Source organism: Ornithodoros turicata, chromosome 1, assembly GCF_037126465.1.
Source record: "Ornithodoros turicata isolate Travis chromosome 1, ASM3712646v1, whole genome shotgun sequence".
NCBI classification, from domain to species: Eukaryota; Metazoa; Arthropoda; class Arachnida; order Ixodida; family Argasidae; genus Ornithodoros; species Ornithodoros turicata.
This window is the reverse complement of record NC_088201.1, coordinates 87681617-87706666: the sequence shown is the minus strand read 5'-3', so window position 1 is coordinate 87706666 and position 25050 is coordinate 87681617. Positions and strand designations below refer to the sequence as shown.

Here is a 25050-nt window from a genome sequence, read left to right as displayed (position 1 = left end):
GCCTATGGTAAATTCCTCATGGTTCCATCTGCAAGTTGCACAGTGCTGAACTTCCTAGTCATGTCCTCTTCTTTCACCAGTGCCCTTCTTACGATGACTGTGTCACTCCCTGTATCGCGCAGGACAGTCACATCGTGCCTTCCCAGCCTCCCTGTTACCACGGGCATGCCTTTTACCCAAAACTGTGTCAGAGGACGCACAAGCATTAGAGAGTTTTGGTGTACCGCTACCGGTGCCCGGTAGGCTACCGCGGCTACCGGTGGACTTGCTTACCGCAGTCCCCGGCTCCGGTATAACAGGCTCGTTTAGTATAGCGCGACTCTACCGCGACATTTCACCGGTAGCGACCACAACAGCAGCGCATCGTAGCGGCTGTGTTTTGTAATCACGTAGCAGATATGCGTACCAAGAAATGACTTAAAAGCATGCGATGTGTTCAGTTCAATTTTCCAAGATAGGAGATATGTAACAGCGTCATCCAAGTGAGGAATTTCTTTTTAGCTGTGGTCACCGTCATCAATACCACGACGCCATTTTGCTATTCCCACAGCTGAGCGAATCTAGGCCGGCAACATGGACGAACTTTTCAGAGATCCCGTGTTACTGTCAAGCTTCTCTGACGGCGACATTAAAGCTTTTATCTTAATGGATGATGGGTACGCCCCACGGAGGTACCGTTCTCGGCGAGGGTTGCCCGATTTGGGATCCATGTCGGACTTAGAAATACGGAACCAGTTCCGCTTTGAACGCGACGACATTCCGCGTCTTCAACGTGCGCTTGGCATCGACACTATCGAAACTCGGCAAGGGATCTCAGTGCCTGGCGAGGAGGCGTTATGCATCGCGTTACGGCGACTTGCTTACCCGAACAGGCTGTGCGATCTGGAGATGGTCTTCGGGCGCCATTCGTCAACGCTCTCTTTGGTGACGAAGACCGTATTCGAGACCATCGACAGCTCGTTCGGCCACCTCATCGGACGGCCACCGGTGGCTCGACCTGAGCTGCCTGGAGACGTTCGCACAGGTATGTCCTTTATCGTTACAGACAGGGAAATGCGCTGCGCTCAGTCAACAGAACACATCTTAGGCATTGCAACTGCTATGAAGAGAAGGCTACACTGCAGTTTTCTGGTGAACTCTACGACAGACTGACCGGAATGTATTTCGGCCTTCATCCTCCGGCACTGGAAGTCTACCTCGCTCGGAGTACATAAAAAGGTGCATATCAGCTTCACTTCCTTTTATCTATACTGGTGCAGCAGACAGAAAAGAAAAAAAATGCACAGTCAAACAAACGATGGCTCGGGAAGACAGGAAACGCAAAGGATAAAGCATCAAAAATTTAAAGATACAAAACTTTTAATTGAACGCAAGCTTTCGGATGGAGACCATCCTTCATCAGCACCTGATGAAGGACGATCTCCGTCCGAAGGCCTGTGTTCAATTCAAATTTGTGTATCTCTAAATTTTTCATGCTTCATCCTTTGCGTTTCCTGTCATCCCAAGCTGTCTGTGCTGGTGTGCGAATCTCTGAAATTTGAATACAGAATGAACAAGAAATAATCGTCAGGACGTGGATTAAATTTTGGTTTTTATAGTAAACTTCTGAGACTACTGTTTCTGTCCTTCAAGGTTGCCAGTATTTCCTGTAGGACCCTCATGTTGGTGGCCTGAAATTCCAGCATTTGTCTCTGCTGCTGCAGAGCCATCTCCACCTTCTTCTCCTCCAGCACGAGCCTCCTTTCTTCAAGCTCGAGCTTCTTCTCCTTCAGCGCAAGCTCCTTCAGCCTAATATCAGCATCACGGGCGTTCTTGTCTCGAAGATACTCGTAGCCAGCGGCCCTCGATTGTCTCCTCCCTGCTTAGCAAAATGACCATTCAACATCATATTACGGATGCGCATTGATACTTTCTGTAACATATAGAGTGTGTTTCTTTGAGGATGAACCCCACGTTTAAAATAAAGCTGTGCGTCGCATCAGAATGATACCACCTGCATTGCGTTACAAATAGCCTAAAGTATATCAGCATATTTTTTGTTTTGCAATTAATTAAGTAGTTAATTTAAACTAACTTGGTTAACTTTTTATATATAAGGAATACAGCAGAAGTGTCAATGGGGGAGTTGGAGAGGGGGACGAGGGTCCTGGATTCCCGTACACATGATTATGTACCTCCTATCTGTTGTTTTTTTTCCAGCTTCGAAAATTTAAAAGTACACGTGACACCACGCTTCGGCGTATCTGATCCGACGCCCCGCTAGCTTTCCCAATACATTTTGAACGAACGAGGAGATCACTTCTTTCCGAACTCCCCCACTGACACTTCTGCTCTATTCCTTATAATTAAAAAGTTACCAAATTAATTTCAATTAACTAAATTAATTGCGAAACAAAAAATATGATGAGATACTTCATGCTATTTGTAACGCAATGCAGGTGGTGTCATTGCAACATTCGACATGTCGAAGAAAAAATGTTCCTAAACTGTAATATTGTTTCACTGCTGCAAGAAAATAGAGAAATAGAAAGAAGTAATTTGTACATACCGAGCCTAACTGAATTTGTTGGTTGCTCTTCCGGACTGGGGGATGAAATCTCAGAGGCTGGGCTGTGTTCAGCTGCATGTGTGACAGTGGCAGCAGCAACACCCTCTGTCACTTGCACAAGTGGAACTGGTAGGGGGTCCGTACTGTCTGAGCTCTCTGCAGGCTCTGAGTAAATTGCCTCCAGCAGCCTTGAGGCTGTCTCAAGTGCCTGACCTGTGGACAGCATAACAGGAACAAATGCTTATTTGAAAGTGTAAGCAAAAGCCTACACAGATGACGGACACAAAGTGACGGATTCAGATTCATTATGTTGGTACACTAGTGTCCGCCATGAGTATCATCTAATGTAGTATTTGCAGATGCCGTGACGTATGAGCTATGAATGAAATAAATGTGTGGTCCCTGGTTATGAGCTGCACAGATGCTCATCTGTCCTGCTCATAACTATCACTCATGCTTACTCCACCTTACATTTGGATATACTAGAATGAAATGGTATTCCTTCTGATGTTGTCCTGAGTGATATTTGTGCTTTTCAGTGTGCATGCGACACGTTGTTCTGATACGATTGGTGTTTTACGTTTGTTTGCATACTGCTCGTGACAGATACTGTTGTGCCCCCCCCCCCCAACCAGGTAGCGCCCTAGTTTGAGCCCTTGAGGTTCAATAAATGAAATTAGACGTACTGTGTGGTGCGGAAATCTGCCTCAGTGTGCCATATTTCTTTCATTTTCACGGCTGTAAATCTTCTGTGCAGTGATAGCTGCTCACCTCCTTGAACCGAGTCCTCGACAGACGCTGCTGTCACTGCGAGCGTCTCATTGCTCCGGTTCCCACGGGGCACGGAACGTGGGGCCGCACCTGCCCTTGTCCCCTGTGGTCTTGGCACTACGTAGCCGGTCTCCCTTGCTACGTCGAGAAGGTCCTGAAGAAGACACTCTTTTTCCTCGTACTGTTCTTCAGTTCCAGATCTGTTTGATATGATCGGTGCGAGAAATCGCATTTATATCTGTACGTGTCAACACGCGTATCACTTGAAACAAACATACGCATACTCACTTCCTGAGGTTCGCGCGGTCCTGCTGTATGAAGAACCATAACAACAGGTGCGTGCGGTCTCGGACGGCTCGAACAGAGAACGCGGTCTCCGCGTTTCGGTTGAAGGTCTCGGTCACGGCGGTCCACCTTCCTGTCGCTTCAAAGGGATTGATGGCTGCGACTTCCTTCAACAGCTCGAGGTCGTCGCGTACGGTAAATCTCTTTCTAGTCTGTCGTTGGGACGTCGTCGTGGAAGCCGCCATCTTGCACGGAGACGGGAAGGAGAACGGCGGCGCTGCTGTCGATCTCGCCGGTGAAGCCAGCGGTACGCTGGCGGTAGGCTGCGCGGTATTTCGCCCCTCCGACCGGTAGGACCGGGAGGCCGGTATTCCGCTCGCGCTTGCGCAGGGAAGGCATGACGTCAATACCGGCCCCACCGGTAGCCTATGGCCGGTATACTAAAACTCTCTATTTACTACCGGCACCTTTACGTCGTTCCTCAGCTCCACGTACCTGTCGTTCCCACACGCTTCTGCCGGGCATTTCTCTTCACACCTTGGGGCTACAATACACGATGACTGCGACAGTGTTGGCGCCTTCTCGGGGCAATCTCTTGCCCTGTGTCCCTCTTTCCCGCATACGTAGCACGTAACGTTTAATCGTCTTCCCGGGCGCCGCCGGCAATTGGGCGCAATGTGTCCTATTCTGTTGCATAGAAAGCACCTTTTTGGTCCCCTTGCTTCTTCCCGTTCTCGTGCGTGCTTCGTGACCGTTCCACGTCGGGGTTTCTCAACTGCATCCTCATCATCTCTTCTGCTCTTTCCCTGGTGGTTCTGGCACTGGGCTTCTAGAAATCGGTCTGCAAGATCGGTCAAGGAGTCCGCCTTCCTTTCCCGCAGGAACATTGCTAACTTCGGTTGGCAACCCTTCATGAACTGGTCTACTAGCAGTAGATCTCGTAGGTTGTTATAGTCGTGTTTTATTTCGGAGAGGTCCACCCAGCGGTCAAACTAACTGCTCAGCCGTGCCGCAAACTGAGTACCGGTTTCTCCGTCCATGGGTTTTCCCCTGCGGAACTTCTCCCTAAACCCTTCCGTTGCCAGACGGAACCTCTGCAAAAGCGCCTTTTTAACCTGATCATAATCGGCGGAGCCCTCTGGAGTCAGCCTTGCGAAGACTCCCAACGCGTCGCCGCTCAAGCATACGCTAAGTGCTGTCGCCCATTGGTCTTTCTGCCAACGCTGTCCTGTTGCCAATCGCTCAAAGCGCATCAAGTACGCGTCTAAATCGTCACGCCTTTCGTCGAAAGGTGGGAACCATCGATGAGGTGTAATGGGTAAGGTGTTAGTCACTTCTCGCACGACGCTGGCGGTGAACTTCGGCGGTCCTTCGGCGGGCTTGGCGGTCCTTCCTTGATTTTGTAGCTGTTGTAACTTGATTTGTAGCTCTAGTGTTCGCTGCTCATCCTCCGCTCTTGCCCTAGCCGCTTCCTTTTCCCGTATCTGCTCTTGTTCCGTGACAAGCATCTGCTCTTTTAAGAGCTCTCGTTCTCGCGCTCTGCGCTCTCTTCGCTCTACCTCTATCCACTCCTTCAAAGCACCGCCCTCTAGACCTAACTCCTTTGCGATCGCAAGTAACTTGTGCAGATCCATTACTCCATTGATCCATTCCATTCCATCCATTAATCCTTCGCATTATTCGAGGACTGTGTCCTAGCGCACACACCAGCGCTATAGCCTGGTGGAATGATGTGGGAATCCATATGCCTTATCACATTATTGCGGAACACCATAAGACTCCATATGATCACTCAGCACAAATACGACAGCAATATTGCAACGCGTTTAAAACCGAAACTTCTGACGACGAACCGGTGTCCGCTGCGCCACTCATGTAACACGGTCATCCCATCGACAGCAAGTATAACTGCGCGAGCAGCATGGAGGAAGGAAACACAAGGAGCGGCTCTTCGCGCCAGACTAGCGTAGCCACCCTCTGGCGGTCGCTCGAGTCAAAATCGCCATTGCTTCCTGTCCACCACGTGATCCCCTTTAAAGTTTCGGTTTTGCAAGGCTTTGCTTCTCGCGCTGCTCTCCGTAAATTTTGATTTTTGAAAGTAATTTATTGTGAAAATCTGAGCACCATCGAAGAAACGACGTATGGTAATGTGTTCCTGTTGTGGTAAAGTTGTGCTAATGTTGTGGTAAAGTTGTTTTAGTCGTCCGTGTGTGTTCGCGTCATCTTGAATTGTTCATTTGGGACCTCATACTGTGCCGCAGACTCATTTCATATTTTCTGTTGTTGTACAAATCTGATTAATGGTATTTTGAGAACGGCATTCTTTACCACTTAATCAAGGAACGTACAGATGTTGGAAGTAACCGTTGCCACACGTGATATTTCCGGTCCTGCGTACTCCTTTTGCATTGTGCACACTGTGACTGGTCTTCTAATAGAACAGTAAATATTCGAACACACAGAAATAAAGTGCAAACACACGTTCAACATAATACTGCCATCTGGACTGTGACACAACTACAGCTCGCGTCGTCTGTTCTGCTGGCGCCATGCTGTCTGGAGGGTCACGTGAGCGGTCACGTGGTAGACAGGAGCATCCCAGAATGCAATGCGAAGCCGGCTACGCTCGTCGTGTCGAGGGGCCGCTCCTTGTGTTTCCTACCTCCATGGCGAGCACGACGGCGCCAGCACCATGGAGGAACGAAACACAGGAGCCGCCCTTCCAACTTTTCGCCATTGGGACGAGCGTGCCGACCTTCGCATTGGATTCTGGGATGCTCCTGTCTACCATGTGACCGCTCACGTGACCCCAAGTGCATGCGCAAGCCAGCTGTCTAAGCAGACGACGGGAGTCGTGATTCTCTTGCAGTTGCATTGTGATGAATTGCATTGTGACGCCGCGCGTCCAGTTTTTTTTGTATGTGTTCGGAGGTTTACCCTTGGTTTATCCTTGTACTACAAGACCGGTCACGGTCTGTAGGACAAGCACGCAGGACTAGAAACATCATCCATGGCAGCGACGTTTGTGTGACGACGTCGCGATGTTTTGTGTCGTTGTTGCTGAAGTGGTAAAGCATGCCAGTAATCAAACTTTCACAACAGTGGAGGAAATCAAATGAATCTGCAGCTGTAGCACAGCAAACGAACGATTCAAGATGACTCTATCACAGACAGGGGTACGAAACAACCGATCAAGTGCATACTTACGAATAAAACGTGATTCCCGCTGCTTTCTGTTGAACGACAGCCGGAACCGCGGTAAGAACACGTTAACAAAACGTTGTTTCCGCAATGGTACTCACATTTTAAGAGTAAATGACTTTGGAAAAGCATAAAAGCACGAAAAGCAGCACTAGCAACAAATCGTTGCTAAACCGAAACTTTAGAGAGGCTCACGTGGTGGACAGGAAGTAATGGCGGTTTTGTCAGGAGCTACCGCCAGAGGAGTCCCACGGAAATCTGTTCGAAACGGCCGCTCCTGTGTTTCTTTCCTCCATGGCCAGCACGCTGGCTGCAGTCTGCAACCGAGAGCCGGAGACTCGATCACGTCGTGCTTTGTCTGTGTGGTTGCAACTAACGGACATTTTGATTTTGGCGTGGCGTGTAAGAAGACATTGTCGTTGCTTTGAAAGGTTGGTGTACGGGTTGTAGGTGAAGACATCAACCAACTGTCAAGTTCGTGCAGCTGTGTTTGCCTGTTGGGGCATGCGTCTACTTCTGGCGTGAAGCAAACAGCCACCAAAATACAGGTAAACTACGTCTTTCTTACATGCACACGGAACGGGTATCGTGGTTGCATTTCTAGTTCTTGGAGAATATATTTGTTACAGAATGGCAGTCAGAGAGTATCACATATGACAATTGCAACTTCCATTCGCTTGTGTAACACTCATGACATAATTGTTCTCGCAGTTTTTTGCAAGCATTATGGAGAAGCCCGTTGGTACTCGGCAGAATACATGGCCAAGGTCTTAAAAACATCAGGCTTTGGCTGTCGTAAACGATCTGTGAGCTGCGACGCAACGGATCGAAGACCACGACCGGCAGTACGGGAACTGCTGCTCGACTTGCCAGACGCTGTAACAGAGGAGAGCTAACTAAACAGCTAAGTCGCCGAACATATATATGAAGCCTACACGTTGTCTTTCATTTCTCTAGCACTGACGCGAACTACACACTGGCGTGAACACGCCATAACGGGAACACATCAGAGCCGGACACACGAGAATGGAGACACACCAGAACTGGAACACATCAGAACGGGACACACCAGGACACCAGACCAGTGTCTGAATTCCCACTCTGGTGTGAAAGACAAAAACAAACCAGACCCAGCCTGGTGTATTTTTCGACTGGGGGACCTCTCAGGCTTTCACGTTTTGTCCTTGAAGGATGTGACTGCTGACAGATATTCAAATTGGACATTCCAAACAATGCGACATGATGTAATGCTCCTGCGCTACCGATAAGGGACGTCTCACGCTTTCACATTTTGTCCTTGAAGGATGTGACTGCTGACAGATATTCAAATTGGACATTCCAAACAGTGCGACATGATGTAGTGGGAAATGCTCCCGCACTACCGATAAGGGACGTCTCACGCTTTCACATTTTGTCCTTGAAGGATGTGACTGCTGACAGATATTCAAATTGGACACTCCAAACAGTGCGACATGATGTAGTGGGAAATGCTCCCGCACTACCGATAAGGGACGTCTCACGCTTTCACATTTTGTCCTTGATGGACGTGACTGCTGACAGATATTCAAATTGGACATTCCAAACACTGCCACATGATGTAGTGGGAAATGCTCCCGCACTACCGATAAGGGACGTCTCACGCTTTCACATTTTGTCCTTGAAGGATGTGACTGCTGACAGATATTCAAATTGGACATTCCAAACAGTGCGACATGATGTAGTGGGAAATGCTCCCGCACTACCGATAAGGGACGTCTCACGCTTTCACATTTTGTCCTTGAAGGATCTGACTGCTGACAGATATTCAAATTGGACATTCCAAACAGTGCGACATGATGTAGTGGGAAATGCTCCCGCACTACCGATAAGGGACGTCTCACGCTTTCACATTTTGTCCTTGAACGATGTGACTGCTGACAGATATTCAAATTGGACATTCCAAACACTGCGACATGATGTAGTGGGAAATGCTCCCGCACTACCGATAAGGGACGTCTCACGCTTTCACATTTTGACCTTGAAGGATGTGACTGCTGACAGATATTCAAATTGGACATTCCAAACAGTGCGACATGATGTAGTGGGAAATGCTCCCGCACTACCGATAAGGGACGTCTCACACTTTCACATTTTGTCCTTGAAGGATGTGACTGCTGACAGATATTCAAATTGGACATTCCAAGCAGTGCGACATGATGTAGTGGGAACTGCTCCCGCACTACCGATAAGGGACGTGTCACGCTTTCACATTTTGTCCTTGAAGGATGTGACGCTGACAGATATTCAAATTGGACACTCCAAACAGTGCGACATGATGTAGTGGGAAATGCTCCCGCACTACCGATAAGGGACGTCTCACGCTTTCACATTTTGTCCTTGATGGACGTGACTGCTGACAGATATTCAAATTGGACATTCCAAACACTGCCACATGATGTAGTGGGAAATGCTCCCGCACTACCGATAAGGGACGTCTCACGCTTTCACATTTTGTCCTTGAAGGATGTGACTGCTGAGAGATACTCAAATTGGACATTCCAAACAGTGCGACATGATGTAGTGCGAAATGCTCCCGCACTACCGATAAGGGACGTCTCACGCTTTCAAATTTTGTCCTTGAAGGATGTGAATGCTGACAGATATTCAAATTGGACATTCCAAACAGTGCGACATGATGTAGTGAGAAATGCTCCCGCACTACCGATAAGGGACGTCTCACGCTTTCACATTTTGTCCTTGAAGGATGTGACTGCTGACAGATATTCAAATTGGACATTCCAAACAGTGCGACATGATGTAGTGGGAAATGCTCCCGCACTACCGATAAGGGACGTCTCACGCTTTCACATTTTGTCCTTGAAGGATGTGACTGCTGACAGATATTCAAATTGGACATTCCAAACAGTGCGACATGATGTAGTGGGAAATGCTCCCGCACTACCGATAAGGGACGTCTCACGCTTTCACATTTTGTCCTTGAAGGATGTGACTGCTGACAGATATTCAAATTGGACATTCCAAACAGTGCGACATGACGTAGTGGGAAATGCTCCTGCACTACCGATAAGGGACGTCTCACGCTTTCACATTTTGTCCTTGAAGGATGAGACTGCTGACAGATATTCAAATTGGACATTCCAAACAGTGCGACATGATGTAGTGGGAAATGCTCCCGCACTACCGATAAGGGACGTCTCACGCTTTCACATTTTGTCCTTGAAGGATGTGACTGCTGACAGATATTCAAATTGGACATTCCAAACAGTGCGACATGATGTAGTGGGAAATGCTCCCGCACTACCGATAAGGGACGTCTCACGCTTTCACATTTTGTCCTTGAAGGATGTGACTGCTGAGATATATTCAAATTGGACATTCCAAACAGTGCGACATGATGTAGTGGGAAATGCTCCCGCACTACCGATAAGGGACGTCTCACGCTTTCACATTTTGTCCTTGAAGGATGTGAATGCTGACAGATATTCAAATTGGACATTCGAAACAGTGCGACATGATGTAGTGAGAAATGCTCCCGCACTACCGATAAGGGACGTCTCACGCTTTCACATTTTGTCCTTGAAGGATGTGACTGCTGAGAGATACTCAAATTGGACATTCCAAACAGTGCGACATGATGTAGTGCGAAATGCTCCCGCACTACCGATAAGGGACGTCTCACGCTTTCACATTTTGTCCTTGAAGGATGTGAATGCTGACAGATATTCAAATTGGACATTCCAAACAGTGCGACATGATGTAGTGAGAAATGCTCCCGCACTACCGATAAGGGACGTCTCACGCTTTCACATTTTGTCCTTGAAGGATGTGACTGCTGACAGATATTCAAATTGGACATTCCAAACAGTGCGACATGATGTAGTGGGAAATGCTCCCGCACTACCGATAAGGGACGTCTCACGCTTTCACATTTTGTCCTTGAAGGATGTGACTGCTGACAGATATTCAAATTGGACATCCCAAACAGTGCGAGATGATGTAGTGGGAAATGCTCCCGCACTACCGATAAGGGACGTCTCACGCTTTCACATTTTGTCCTTGAAGGATGTGAATGCTGACAGATATTCAAATTGGACATTCCAAACAGTGCGACATGATGTAGTGGGAAATGCTCCCGCACTACCGATAAGGGACGTCTCACGCTTTCACATTTTGTCCTTGAAGGATGTGACTGCTGACAGATATTCAAACTGGACATTCCAAGCAGTGCGACATGATGTAGTGGGAAATGCTCCCGCACTACCGATAAGGGACGTCTCACGCTTTCAGATTTTTTCCTTGAAGGATGTGACTGCTGATAGATATTCAAATTGGACACTCCAAACAGTGCGACATGATGTAGTGGGAAATGCTCCCGCACTACCGATAAGGGACGTCTCACGCTTTCACATTTTGTCCTTGATGGACGTGACTGCTGACAGATGTTCAAATTGGACATTCCAAACAGTGCGACATGATGTAGTGGGAAATGCTCCCGCACTACCGATAAGGGACGTCTCACGCTTTCACATTTTGTCCTTGAAGGATGTGACTGCTGACAGATATTCAAATTGGACATTCCAAACAGTGCGACATGATGTAGTGGGAAATGCTCCCGCACTACCGATAAGGGACGTCTCACGCTTTCACATTTTGTCCTTGAAGGATGTGACTGCTGACAGATATTCAAATTGGACATTCCAAACAGTGCGACATGATGTAGTGGGAAATGCTCCCGCACTACCGATAAGGGACGTCTCACGCTTTCACATTTTGTCCTTGAAGGATGTGACTGCTGACAGATATTCAAATTGGACATTCCAAACAGTGCGACATGATGTAGTGGGAAATGCTCCCGCACTACCGATAAGGGACGTCTCACGCTTTCACATTTTGTCCTTGAAGGATGTGACTGCTGACAGATATTCAAATTGGACATTCCAAACAGTGCGACATGATGTAGTGGGAAATGCTCCCGCACTATCGATAAGGGACGTCTCAGGCTTTCACGTTTTGTCCTTGAAGGATGTAACTGCTGACAGACATTCAAATTGGACATTCCAAACAGTGCGACATGATGTAGTGGGAAATGCTCCCGCACTATCGATAAGGGACGTCTCAGGCTTTCACGTTTTGTACATGAAGGATGTGACTGCTGACAGACATTCAAATTGGACATTCCAAACAGTGCGACATGATGTAGTGGGAAATGTTCCCACACTAGCGATAAGGGACGTCTCACGCTTTCACGTTTTGTACTTGAAGGACGTGACTGCTGAGAGACATTCAAATTGGACATTCCAAACAGTGCGACATGATGTAGTGGGAAATGCTCCCGCAGTAGCGATAAGGGATGTCTCACGCTTTCACGTTTTGTCCTGGAAGGACGTGACTGCTGAGAGACATTCAAATTTAATATTCCAAACAGTGCGACATGATGTAGTGGGAAATGTTCCCACACTAGCGATAAGGGACGTCTCAGGCTTTCACGTTTTGTCCTTGAAGGATGTAACTGCTGACAGACATTCAAATTGGACATTCCAAACAGTGCGACATGATGTAGTGGGAAATGTTCCCACACTAGCGATAAGGGACGTCTCAGGCTTTCACGTTTTGTCCTTGAAGGATGTAACTGCTGACAGACATTCAAATTGGACATTCCAAACAGTGCGACATGATGTAGTGGGAAATGTTCCCACACTAGCGATAAGGGACGTCTCACGCTTTCACGTTTTGTCCTGGAAGGACGTGACTGCTGAGAGACATTCAAATTTAATATTCCAAACAGTGCGACATGATGTAGTGGGAAATGTTCCCACACTAGCGATAAGGGACGTCTCACGCTTTCACGTTTTGTCCTTGAAGGATGTGACTGCTGGCAGATATTCAAATTGGACATTCCAAACAGTGCGACATGATGTAGTGGGAAATGCTCCCGCACTACCGATAAGGGACGTCTCACGGTTTCACATTTTGTCCTTGAAGGATGTGACTGCTGACACATATTCAAATTGGACATTCCAAACAGTGCGACATGATGTAGTGGGAAATGCTCCCGCAGTAGCGATAAGGGATGTCTCACGCTTTCACGTTTTGTCCTGGAAGGACGTGACTGCTGAGAGACATTCAAATTGAACATTCCAAACAGTGCGACATGATGTAGTGGGAAATGTTCCCACACTAGCGATAAGGGACGTCTCACGCTTTCACGTTTTGTCCTTGAAGGATGTGACTGCTGACAGATATTCAAATTGGACATTCCAAACAGTGCGACATGATGTAGTGGGAAATGCTCCCGCACTACCGATAAGGGACGTCTCACGGTTTCACATTTTGTCCTTGAAGGATGTGACTGCTGACACATATTCAAATTGGACATTCCAAACAGTGCGACATGATGTAGTGGGAAATGCTCCCGCAGTAGCGATAAGGGATGTCTCACGCTTTCACGTTTTGTCCTGGAAGGACGTGACTGCTGAGAGACATTCAAATTGAACATTCCAAACAGTGCGACATGATGTAGTGGGAAATGTTCCCACACTAGCGATAAGGGACGTCTCACGCTTTCACGTTTTGTCCTGGAAGGACGTGACTGCTGAGAGACATTCAAATTGGACATTCCAAACAGTGCGACATGATGTAGTGGGAAATGCTCCTGCACTATCGATAAGGGACGTCTCAGGCTTTCACGTTTTGTCCTTGAAGGATGTAACTGCTGACAGACATTCAAATTGGACATTCCAAACAGTGCGACATGATGTACTGGGAAATGCTCCCGCACTATCGATAAGGGACGTCTCAGGCTTTCACGTTTTGTACTTGAAGGATGTGACTGCTGACAGACATTCAAATTGGACATTCCAAACCGTGCGACATGATGTAGTGAGAAATGCTCCCGCACTATCGAAAAGGGACGTCTCAGGCTTTCACGTTTTGTACTTGAAGGATGTGACTGCTGACAGACATTCAAATTGGACATTCCAAACAGTGCGACATGATGTAGTGGGAAATGTTCCCACACTAGCGATAAGGGACGTCTCACGCTTTCACGTTTTGTCCTGGAAGGACGTGACTGCTCAGATACATTCAAATTGGACATTCCAGACAGTGCGACATGATGTAGTGGGAAATGCTCCCGCAGTAGCGATAAGGGATGTCTCACGCTTTCACGTTTTGTCCTTGAAGGATGTAACTGCTGACAGACATTCAAATTGGACATTCCAAACAGTGCGACATGATGTAGTGGGAAATGCTCCCGCACTATCGATAAGGGACGTCTCAGGCTTTCACGTTTTGTCCTTGAATGATGTAACTGCTGACAGACATTCAAATTGGACATTCCAAACAGTGCGACATGATGTAGTGGGAAATGTTCCCACACTAGCGATAAGGGACGTCTCACGCTTTCACGTTTTGTCCTGGAAGGACGTGACTGCTGAGAGACATTCAAATTGGACATTCCAAACAGTGCGACATGATGTAGTGGGAAATGCTCCCGCAGTAGCGATAAGGGATGTCTCACGCTTTCACGTTTTGTCCTTGAAGGATGTAACTGCTGACAGACATTCAAATTGGACATTCCAAACAGTGCGACATGATGTAGTGGGAAATGCTCCCGCACTATCGATAAGGGACGTCTCAGGCTTTCACGTTTTGTACTTGAAGGATGTGACTGCTGCGAGACATTCAAATTGGACATTCCAAACAGTGCGACATGATGTACTGGGAAATGCTCCCGCAGTAGCGATAAGGGATGTCTCACGCTTTCACGTTTTGTCCTGGAAGGACGTGACTGCTGAGAGACATTCAAATTGAACATTCCAAACAGTGCGACATGATGTAGTGGGAAATGCTCCCGCACTATCGATAAGGGACGTCTCAGGCTTTCACGTTTTGTACTTGAAGGATGTGACTGCTGAGAGACATTCAAATTGGACATTCCAAACAGTGCGACATGATGTAGTGGGAAATGCTCCCGCACTATCGATAAGGGACGTCTCAGGCTTTCACGTTTTGTCCTTGAAGGATGTAACTGCTGACAGACATTCAAATTGGACATTCCAAACAGTGCGACATGATGTACTGGGAAATGCTCCCGCACTATCGATAAGGGACGTCTCAGGCTTTCACGTTTTGTACTTGAAGGATGTGACTGCTGACAGACATTCAAATTGGACATTCCAAACAGTGCGACATGATGTAGTGGGAAATGTTCCCACACTAGCGATAAGGGACGTCTCACGCTTTCACGTTTTGTCCTGGAAGGGCGTGACTGCTGAGAGACATTCACATTGGACATTCCAAACAGTGCGAGATGATGTAGTGGGAAATGTTCCCACACTAGCGATAAGGGACGTCTCACGCTTTCACGTTTTGTCCTGGAAGGACGTGACTGCTGACAGACATTCAAATTGGACATTCCAAACAGTGCGACATGATGTAGTGGGAAATGTTCCCACACTAGCGATAAGGGACGTCTCACGCTTTCACGTTTTGTCCTGGAAGGACGTGACTGCTGAGAGACATTCAAATTGGACATTCCAAACAGTGCGACATTATGTAGTGGGAAATGCTCCCGCACTATCGATAAGGGACGTCTCAGGCTTTCACGTTTTGTCCTTGAAGGATGTAACTGTTGACAGACATTCAAATTGGACATTCCAAACAGTGCGACATGATGTAGTGGGAAATGCTCCCGCACTATCGATAAGGGACGTCTCAGGCTTTCACGTTTTGTACTTGAAATATGTGACTGCTGACAGACATTAAAATTGGACATTCCAAACAGTGCGACATGATGTAGTGGGAAATGTTCCCACACTAGCGATAAGGGACGTCTCACGCTTTCACGTTTTGTCCTGGAAGGACGTGACTGCTGAGAGACATTCACATTGGACATTCCAAACAGTGCGAGATGATGTAGTGGGAAATGTTCCCACACTAGCGATAAGGGACGTCTCACGCTTTCACGTTTTGTCCTGGAAGGACGTGACTGCTGACAGACATTCAAATTGGACATTCCAAACAGTGCGACATGATGTAGTGGGAAATGTTCCCACACTAGCGATAAGGGACGTCTCACGCTTTCACGTTTTGTCCTGGAAGGACGTGACTGCTGAGAGACATTCAAATTGGACATTCCAAACAGTGCGACATTATGTAGTGGGAAATGCTCCCGCACTATCGATAAGGGACGTCTCAGGCTTTCACGTTTTGTCCTTGAAGGATGTAACTGTTGACAGACATTCAAATTGGACATTCCAAACAGTGCGACATGATGTAGTGGGAAATGCTCCCGCACTATCGATAAGGGACGTCTCAGGCTTTCACGTTTTGTACTTGAAATATGTGACTGCTGACAGACATTAAAATTGGACATTCCAAACAGTGCGACATGATGTAGTGGGAAATGTTCCCACACTAGCGATAAGGGACGTCTCACGCTTTCACGTTTTGTCCTGGAAGGACGTGACTGCTGAGAGGCATTCAAATTGGACATTCCAAACAGTGCGACATGATGTAGTGGGAAATGCTCCCGCAGTAGCGATAAGGGATGTCTCACGCTTTCACGTTTTGTCCTGGAAGGACGTGACTGCTGAGAGACATTCAAATTGAACATTCCATACAGTGCGACATGATGTAGTGGGAAATGTTCCCACACTAGCGATAAGGGACGTCTCACGCTTTCACGTTTTGTCCTGGAAGGACGTGACTGCTGAGAGACATTCAAATTGGACATTCCAAACAGTGCGACATGATGTAGTGGGAAATGCTCCCGCAGTAGCGATAAGGGATGTCTCACGCTTTCACGTTTTGTCCTGGAAGGACGTGACTGCTGAGAGACATTCAAATTGAACATTCCAAACAGTGCGACATGATGTAGTGGGAAATGTTCCCACACTAGCGATAAGGGACGTCTCACGCTTTCACGTTTTGTCCTGGAAGGACGTGACTGCTGAGAGGCATTCAAATTGGACATTCCAAACAGTGCGACATGATGTAGTGGGAATTTTTTTTTTTTTATTGGGTGTTAGCGCCGCGAAGCAACTGTGGCTATGAGCGACGTACAGATGTGGACGGACGGAGAGAGGATAGCAGGAAGGAGTGGGGGACAGGGGGGTTAGTATGCGTCCTGGGCCGACTTCAGGGGGAACTGTGCCGACATTCGTCTGGAAAGTCTTCGGAAAACCCAGGGAAAACCTCAGACAGCACAGCCGGCGGTAGGATTCGAACCCACCACCTCCCAGTCTTCAGCACGACCTTGGTTACCACCAACGAGCGGACGCCTTAGCCCACTCGGCCATGCCGCTGGTATGTAGTGGGAAATGCTCCCGCAGTAGCGATAAGGGATGTCTCACGCTTTCACGTTTTTCCTGGAAGGACGTGACTGCTGAGAGACATTCAAATTGAACATTCCAAACAGTGCGACATGATGTAGTGGGAAATGTTCCCACACTAGCGATAAGGGACGTCTCACGCTTTCACGTTTTGTCCTGGAAGGACGTGACTGCTGAGAGACATTCAAATTGGACATTCCAAACAGTGCGACATGATGTAGTGGGAAATGTTCCCACACTAGCGATAAGGGACGTCTCACGCTTTCACGTTTTGTCCTGGAAGGACGTGACTGCTGAGAGACATTCAAATTGGACATTCCAAACAGTGCGACATGATGTAGTGGGAAATGCTCCCGCAGGAGCGATAAGGGATGTCTCACGCTTTCACGTTTTGTCCTGGAAGGACGTGACTGCTGAGATACATTCAAATTGAACATTCCAAACAGTGCGACATGATGTAGTGGGAAATGTTCCCACACTAGCGATAAGGGACGTCTCACGCTTTCACGTTTTGTCCTGGAAGGACGTGACTGCTGAGAGACATTCAAATTGGACATTCCAAACAGTGCGACATGATGTAGTGGGAAATGCTCCCGCAGTAGCGATAAGGGATGTCTCACGCTTTCACGTTTTGTCCTGGAAGGACGTGACTGCTGAGAGACATTCAAATTGAACATTCCAAACAGTGCGACATGATGTAGTGGGAAATGTTCCCACACTAGCGATAAGGGACGTCTCACGCTTTCACATTTTGTCCTTGAAGGATGTGACTGCTGACAGATATTCAAATTGGACATTCCAAACAGTGCGACATGATGTAGTGGGAAATGCTCCCGCACTATCGATAAGGGACGTCTCAGGCTTTCACGTTTTGTCCTTGAAGGATGTAACTGCTGACAGACATTCAAATTGGACATTCCAAACAGTGCGACATGATGTAGTGGGAAATGCTCCCGCACTATCGATAAGGGACGTCTCAGGCTTTCACGTTTTGTACATGAAGGATGTGACTGCTGACAGACATTCAAATTGGACATTCCAAACAGTGCGACATGATGTAGTGGGAAATGTTCCCACACTAGCGATAAGGGACGTCTCACGCTTTCACGTTTTGTACTTGAAGGACGTGACTGCTGAGAGACATTCAAATTGGACATTCCAAACAGTGCGACATGATGTAGTGGGAAATGCTCCCGCAGTAGCGATAAGGGATGTCTCACGCTTTCACGTTTTGTCCTGGAAGGACGTGACTGCTGAGAGACATTCAAATTTAATATTCCAAACAGTGCGACATGATGTAGTGGGAAATGTTCCCACACTAGCGATAAGGGACGTCTCAGGCTTTCACGTTTTGTCCTTGAAGGATGTAACTGCTGACAGACATTCAAATTGGACATTCCAAACAGTGCGACATGATGTAGTGGGAAATGTTCCCACACTAGCGATAAGGGACGTCTCAGGCTTTCACGTTTTGTCCTTGAAGGATGTAACTGCTGACAGACATTCAAATTGGACATTCCAAACAGTGCGACATGATGTAGTGGGAAATGTTCCCACACTAGCGATAAGGGACGTCTCACGCTTTCACGTTTTGTCCTGGAAGGACGTGACTGCTGAGAGACATTCAAATTTAATATTCCAAACAGTGCGACATGATGTAGTGGGAAATGTTCCCACACTAGCGATAAGGGACGTCTCACGCTTTCACGTTTTGTCCTTGAAGGATGTGACTGCTGACAGATATTCAAATTGGACATTCCAAACAGTGCGACATGATGTAGTGGGAAATGCTCCCGCACTACCGATAAGGGACGTCTCACGGTTTCACATTTTGTCCTTGAAGGATGTGACTGCTGACACATATTCAAATTGGACATTCCAAACAGTGCGACATGATGTAGTGGGAAATGCTCCCGCAGTAGCGATAAGGGATGTCTCACGCTTTCACGTTTTGTCCTGGAAGGACGTGACTGCTGAGAGACATTCAAATTGAACATTCCAAACAGTGCGACATGATGTAGTGGGAAATGTTCCCACACTAGCGATAAGGGACGTCTCACGCTTTCACGTTTTGTCCTTGAAGGATGTGACTGCTGACAGATATTCAAATTGGACATTCCAAACAGTGCGACATGATGTAGTGGGAAATGCTCCCGCACTACCGATAAGGGACGTCTCACGGTTTCACATTTTGTCCTTGAAGGATGTGACTGCTGACACATATTCAAATTGGACATTCCAAACAGTGCGACATGATGTAGTGGGAAATGCTCCCGCAGTAGCGATAAGGGATGTCTCACGCTTTCACGTTTTGTCCTGGAAGGACGTGACTGCTGAGAGACATTCAAATTGAACATTCCAAACAGTGCGACATGATGTAGTGGGAAATGTTCCCACACTAGCGATAAGGGACGTCTCACGCTTTCACGTTTTGTCCTGGAAGGACGTGACTGCTGAGAGACATTCAAATTGGACATTCCAAACAGTGCGACATGATGTAGTGGGAAATGCTCCTGCACTATCGATAAGGGACGTCTCAGGCTTTCACGTTTTGTCCTTGAAGGATGTAACTGCTGACAGACATTCAAATTGGACATTCCAAACAGTGCGACATGATGTAGTGGGAAATGCTCCCGCACTATCGATAAGGGACGTCTCAGGCTTTCACGTTTTGTCCTTGAAGGATGTAACTGCTGACAGACATTCAAATTGGACATTCCAAACAGTGCGACATGATGTAGTGGGAAATGCTCCCGCACTATCGATAAGGGACGTCTCAGGCTTTCACGTTTTGTACATGAAGGATGTGACTGCTGACAGACATTCAAATTGGACATTCCAAACAGTGCGACATGATGTAGTGGGAAATGTTCCCACACTAGCGATAAGGGACGTCTCACGCTTTCACGTTTTGTACTTGAAGGACGTGACTGCTGAGAGACATTCAAATTGGACATTCCAAACAGTGCGACATGATGTAGTGGGAAATGCTCCCGCAGTAGCGATAAGGGATGTCTCACGCTTTCACGTTTTGTCCTGGAAGGACGTGACTGCTGAGAGACATTCAAATTTAATATTCCAAACAGTGCGACATGATGTAGTGGGAAATGTTCCCACACTAGCGATAAGGGACGTCTCAGGCTTTCACGTTTTGTCCTTGAAGGATGTAACTGCTGACAGACATTCAAATTGGACATTCCAAACAGTGCGACATGATGTAGTGGGAAATGTTCCCACACTAGCGATAAGGGACGTCTCAGGCTTTCACGTTTTGTCCTTGAAGGATGTAACTGCTGACAGACATTCAAATTGGACATTCCAAACAGTGCGACATGATGTAGTGGGAAATGTTCCCACACTAGCGATAAGGGACGTCTCACGCTTTCACGTTTTGTCCTGGAAGGACGTGACTGCTGAGAGACATTCAAATTTAATATTCCAAACAGTGCGACATGATGTAGTGGGAAATGTTCCCACACTAGCGATAAGGGACGTCTCACGCTTTCACGTTTTGTCCTTGAAGGATGTGACTGCTGACAGATATTCAAATTGGACATTCCAAACAGTGCGACATGATGTAGTGGGAAATGCTCCCGCACTACCGATAAGGGACGTCTCACGGTTTCACATTTTGTCCTTGAAGGATGTGACTGCTGACACATATTCAAATTGGACATTCCAAACAGTGCGACATGATGTAGTGGGAAATGCTCCCGCAGTAGCGATAAGGGATGTCTCACGCTTTCACGTTTTGTCCTGGAAGGACGTGACTGCTGAGAGACATTCAAATTGAACATTCCAAACAGTGCGACATGATGTAGTGGGAAATGTTCCCACACTAGCGATAAGGGACGTCTCACGCTTTCACGTTTTGTCCTTGAAGGATGTGACTGCTGACAGATATTCAAATTGGACATTCCAAACAGTGCGACATGATGTAGTGGGAAATGCTCCCGCACTACCGATAAGGGACGTCTCACGGTTTCACATTTTGTCCTTGAAGGATGTGACTGCTGACACATATTCAAATTGGACATTCCAAACAGTGCGACATGATGTAGTGGGAAATGCTCCCGCAGTAGCGATAAGGGATGTCTCACGCTTTCACGTTTTGTCCTGGAAGGACGTGACTGCTGAGAGACATTCAAATTGAACATTCCAAACAGTGCGACATGATGTAGTGGGAAATGTTCCCACACTAGCGATAAGGGACGTCTCACGCTTTCACGTTTTGTCCTGGAAGGACGTGACTGCTGAGAGACATTCAAATTGGACATTCCAAACAGTGCGACATGATGTAGTGGGAAATGCTCCTGCACTATCGATAAGGGACGTCTCAGGCTTTCACGTTTTGTCCTTGAAGGATGTAACTGCTGACAGACATTCAAATTGGACATTCCAAACAGTGCGACATGATGTACTGGGAAATGCTCCCGCACTATCGATAAGGGACGTCTCAGGCTTTCACGTTTTGTACTTGAAGGATGTGACTGCTGACAGACATTCAAATTGGACATTCCAAACCGTGCGACATGATGTAGTGAGAAATGCTCCCGCACTATCGAAAAGGGACGTCTCAGGCTTTCACGTTTTGTACTTGAAGGATGTGACTGCTGACAGACATTCAAATTGGACATTCCAAACAGTGCGACATGATGTAGTGGGAAATGTTCCCACACTAGCGATAAGGGACGTCTCACGCTTTCACGTTTTGTCCTGGAAGGACGTGACTGCTCAGATACATTCAAATTGGACATTCCAGACAGTGCGACATGATGTAGTGGGAAATGCTCCCGCAGTAGCGATAAGGGATGTCTCACGCTTTCACGTTTTGTCCTTGAAGGATGTAACTGCTGACAGACATTCAAATTGGACATTCCAAACAGTGCGACATGATGTAGTGGGAAATGCTCCCGCACTATCGATAAGGGACGTCTCAGGCTTTCACGTTTTGTCCTTGAATGATGTAACTGCTGACAGACATTCAAATTGGACATTCCAAACAGTGCGACATGATGTAGTGGGAAATGTTCCCACACTAGCGATAAGGGACGTCTCACGCTTTCACGTTTTGTCCTGGAAGGACGTGACTGCTGAGAGACATTCAAATTGGACATTCCAAACAGTGCGACATGATGTAGTGGGAAATGCTCCCGCAGTAGCGATAAGGGATGTCTCACGCTTTCACGTTTTGTCCTTGAAGGATGTAACTGCTGACAGACATTCAAATTGGACATTCCAAACAGTGCGACATGATGTAGTGGGAAATGCTCCCGCACTATCGATAAGGGACGTCTCAGGCTTTCACGTTTTGTACTTGAAGGATGTGACTGCTGCGAGACATTCAAATTGGACATTCCAAACAGTGCGACATGATGTACTGGGAAATGCTCCCGCAGTAGCGATAAGGGATGTCTCACGCTTTCACGTTTTGTCCTGGAAGGACGTGACTGCTGAGAGACATTCAAATTGAACATTCCAAACAGTGCGACATGATGTAGTGGGAAATGCTCCCGCACTATCGATAAGGGACGTCTCAGGCTTTCACGTTTTGTACTTGAAGGATGTGACTGCTGAGAGACATTCAAATTGGACATTCCAAACAGTGCGACATGATGTAGTGGGAAATGCTCCCGCACTATCGATAAGGGACGTCTCAGGCTTTCACGTTTTGTCCTTGAAGGATGTAACTGCTGACAGACATTCAAATTGGACATTCCAAACAGTGCGACATGATGTACTGGGAAATGCTCCCGCACTATCGATAAGGGACGTCTCAGGCTTTCACGTTTTGTACTTGAAGGATGTGACTGCTGACAGACATTCAAATTGGACATTCCAAACAGTGCGACATGATGTAGTGGGAAATGTTCCCACACTAGCGATAAGGGACGTCTCACGCTTTCACGTTTTGTCCTGGAAGGACGTGACTGCTGAGAGACATTCACATTGGACATTCCAAACAGTGCGAGATGATGTAGTGGGAAATGTTCCCACACTAGCGATAAGGGACGTCTCACGCTTTCACGTTTTGTCCTGGAAGGACGTGACTGCTGACAGACATTCAAATTGGACATTCCAAACAGTGCGACATGATGTAGTGGGAAATGTTCCCACACTAGCGATAAGGGACGTCTCACGCTTTCACGTTTTGTCCTGGAAGGACGTGACTGCTGAGAGACATTCAAATTGGACATTCCAAACAGTGCGACATTATGTAGTGGGAAATGCTCCCGCACTATCGATAAGGGACGTCTCAGGCTTTCACGTTTTGTCCTTGAAGGATGTAACTGTTGACAGACATTCAAATTGGACATTCCAAACAGTGCGACATGATGTAGTGGGAAATGCTCCCGCACTATCGATAAGGGACGTCTCAGGCTTTCACGTTTTGTACTTGAAATATGTGACTGCTGACAGACATTAAAATTGGACATTCCAAACAGTGCGACATGATGTAGTGGGAAATGTTCCCACACTAGCGATAAGGGACGTCTCACGCTTTCACGTTTTGTCCTGGAAGGACGTGACTGCTGAGAGGCATTCAAATTGGACATTCCAAACAGTGCGACATGATGTAGTGGGAAATGCTCCCGCAGTAGCGATAAGGGATGTCTCACGCTTTCACGTTTTGTCCTGGAAGGACGTGACTGCTGAGAGACATTCAAATTGAACATTCCAAACAGTGCGACATGATGTAGTGGGAAATGTTCCCACACTAGCGATAAGGGACGTCTCACGCTTTCACGTTTTGTCCTTGAAGGATGTGACTGCTGACAGATATTCAAATTGGACATTCCAAACAGTGCGACATGATGTAGTGGGAAATGCTCCCGCACTACCGATAAGGGACGTCTCACGGTTTCACATTTTGTCCTTGAAGGATGTGACTGCTGACACATATTCAAATTGGACATTCCAAACAGTGCGACATGATGTAGTGGGAAATGCTCCCGCAGTAGCGATAAGGGATGTCTCACGCTTTCACGTTTTGTCCTGGAAGGACGTGACTGCTGAGAGACATTCAAATTGAACATTCCAAACAGTGCGACATGATGTAGTGGGAAATGTTCCCACACTAGCGATAAGGGACGTCTCACGCTTTCACGTTTTGTCCTGGAAGGACGTGACTGCTGAGAGACATTCAAATTGGACATTCCAAACAGTGCGACATGATGTAGTGGGAAATGCTCCCGCAGTAGCGATAAGGGATGTCTCACGCTTTCACGTTTTGTCCTGGAAGGACGTGACTGCTGAGAGACATTCAAATTGAACATTCCAAACAGTGCGACATGATGTAGTGGGAAATGTTCCCACACTAGCGATAAGGGACGTCTCACGCTTTCACGTTTTGTCCTGGAAGGACGTGACTGCTGAGAGGCATTCAAATTGGACATTCCAAACAGTGCGACATGATGTAGTGGGAATTTTTTTTTTTTTATTGGGTGTTAGCGCCGCGAAGCAACTGTGGCTATGAGCGACGTACAGATGTGGACGGACGGAGAGAGGATAGCAGGAAGGAGTGGGGGACAGGGGGGTTAGTATGCGTCCTGGGCCGACTTCAGGGGGAACTGTGCCGACATTCGTCTGGAAAGTCTTCGGAAAACCCAGGGAAAACCTCAGACAGCACAGCCGGCGGTAGGATTCGAACCCACCACCTCCCAGTCTTCAGCACGACCTTGGTTACCACCAACGAGCGGACGCCTTAGCCCACTCGGCCATGCCGCTGGTATGTAGTGGGAAATGCTCCCGCAGTAGCGATAAGGGATGTCTCACGCTTTCACGTTTTGTCCTGGAAGGACGTGACTGCTGAGAGACATTCAAATTGAACATTCCAAACAGTGCGACATGATGTAGTGGGAAATGTTCCCACACTAGCGATAAGGGACGTCTCACGCTTTCACGTTTTGT

At 47.4% G+C, this 25050-nt stretch overlaps 1 long non-coding RNA gene across 1 annotated transcript in view; it reads right to left on the bottom strand.

Moving 5' to 3' along the window:
* LOC135365896 (uncharacterized) overlaps nt 1–25050 on the bottom strand; it is a 140598-nt gene that overhangs the window by 85912 nt on the left and 29636 nt on the right. The window lies entirely within an intron of this gene.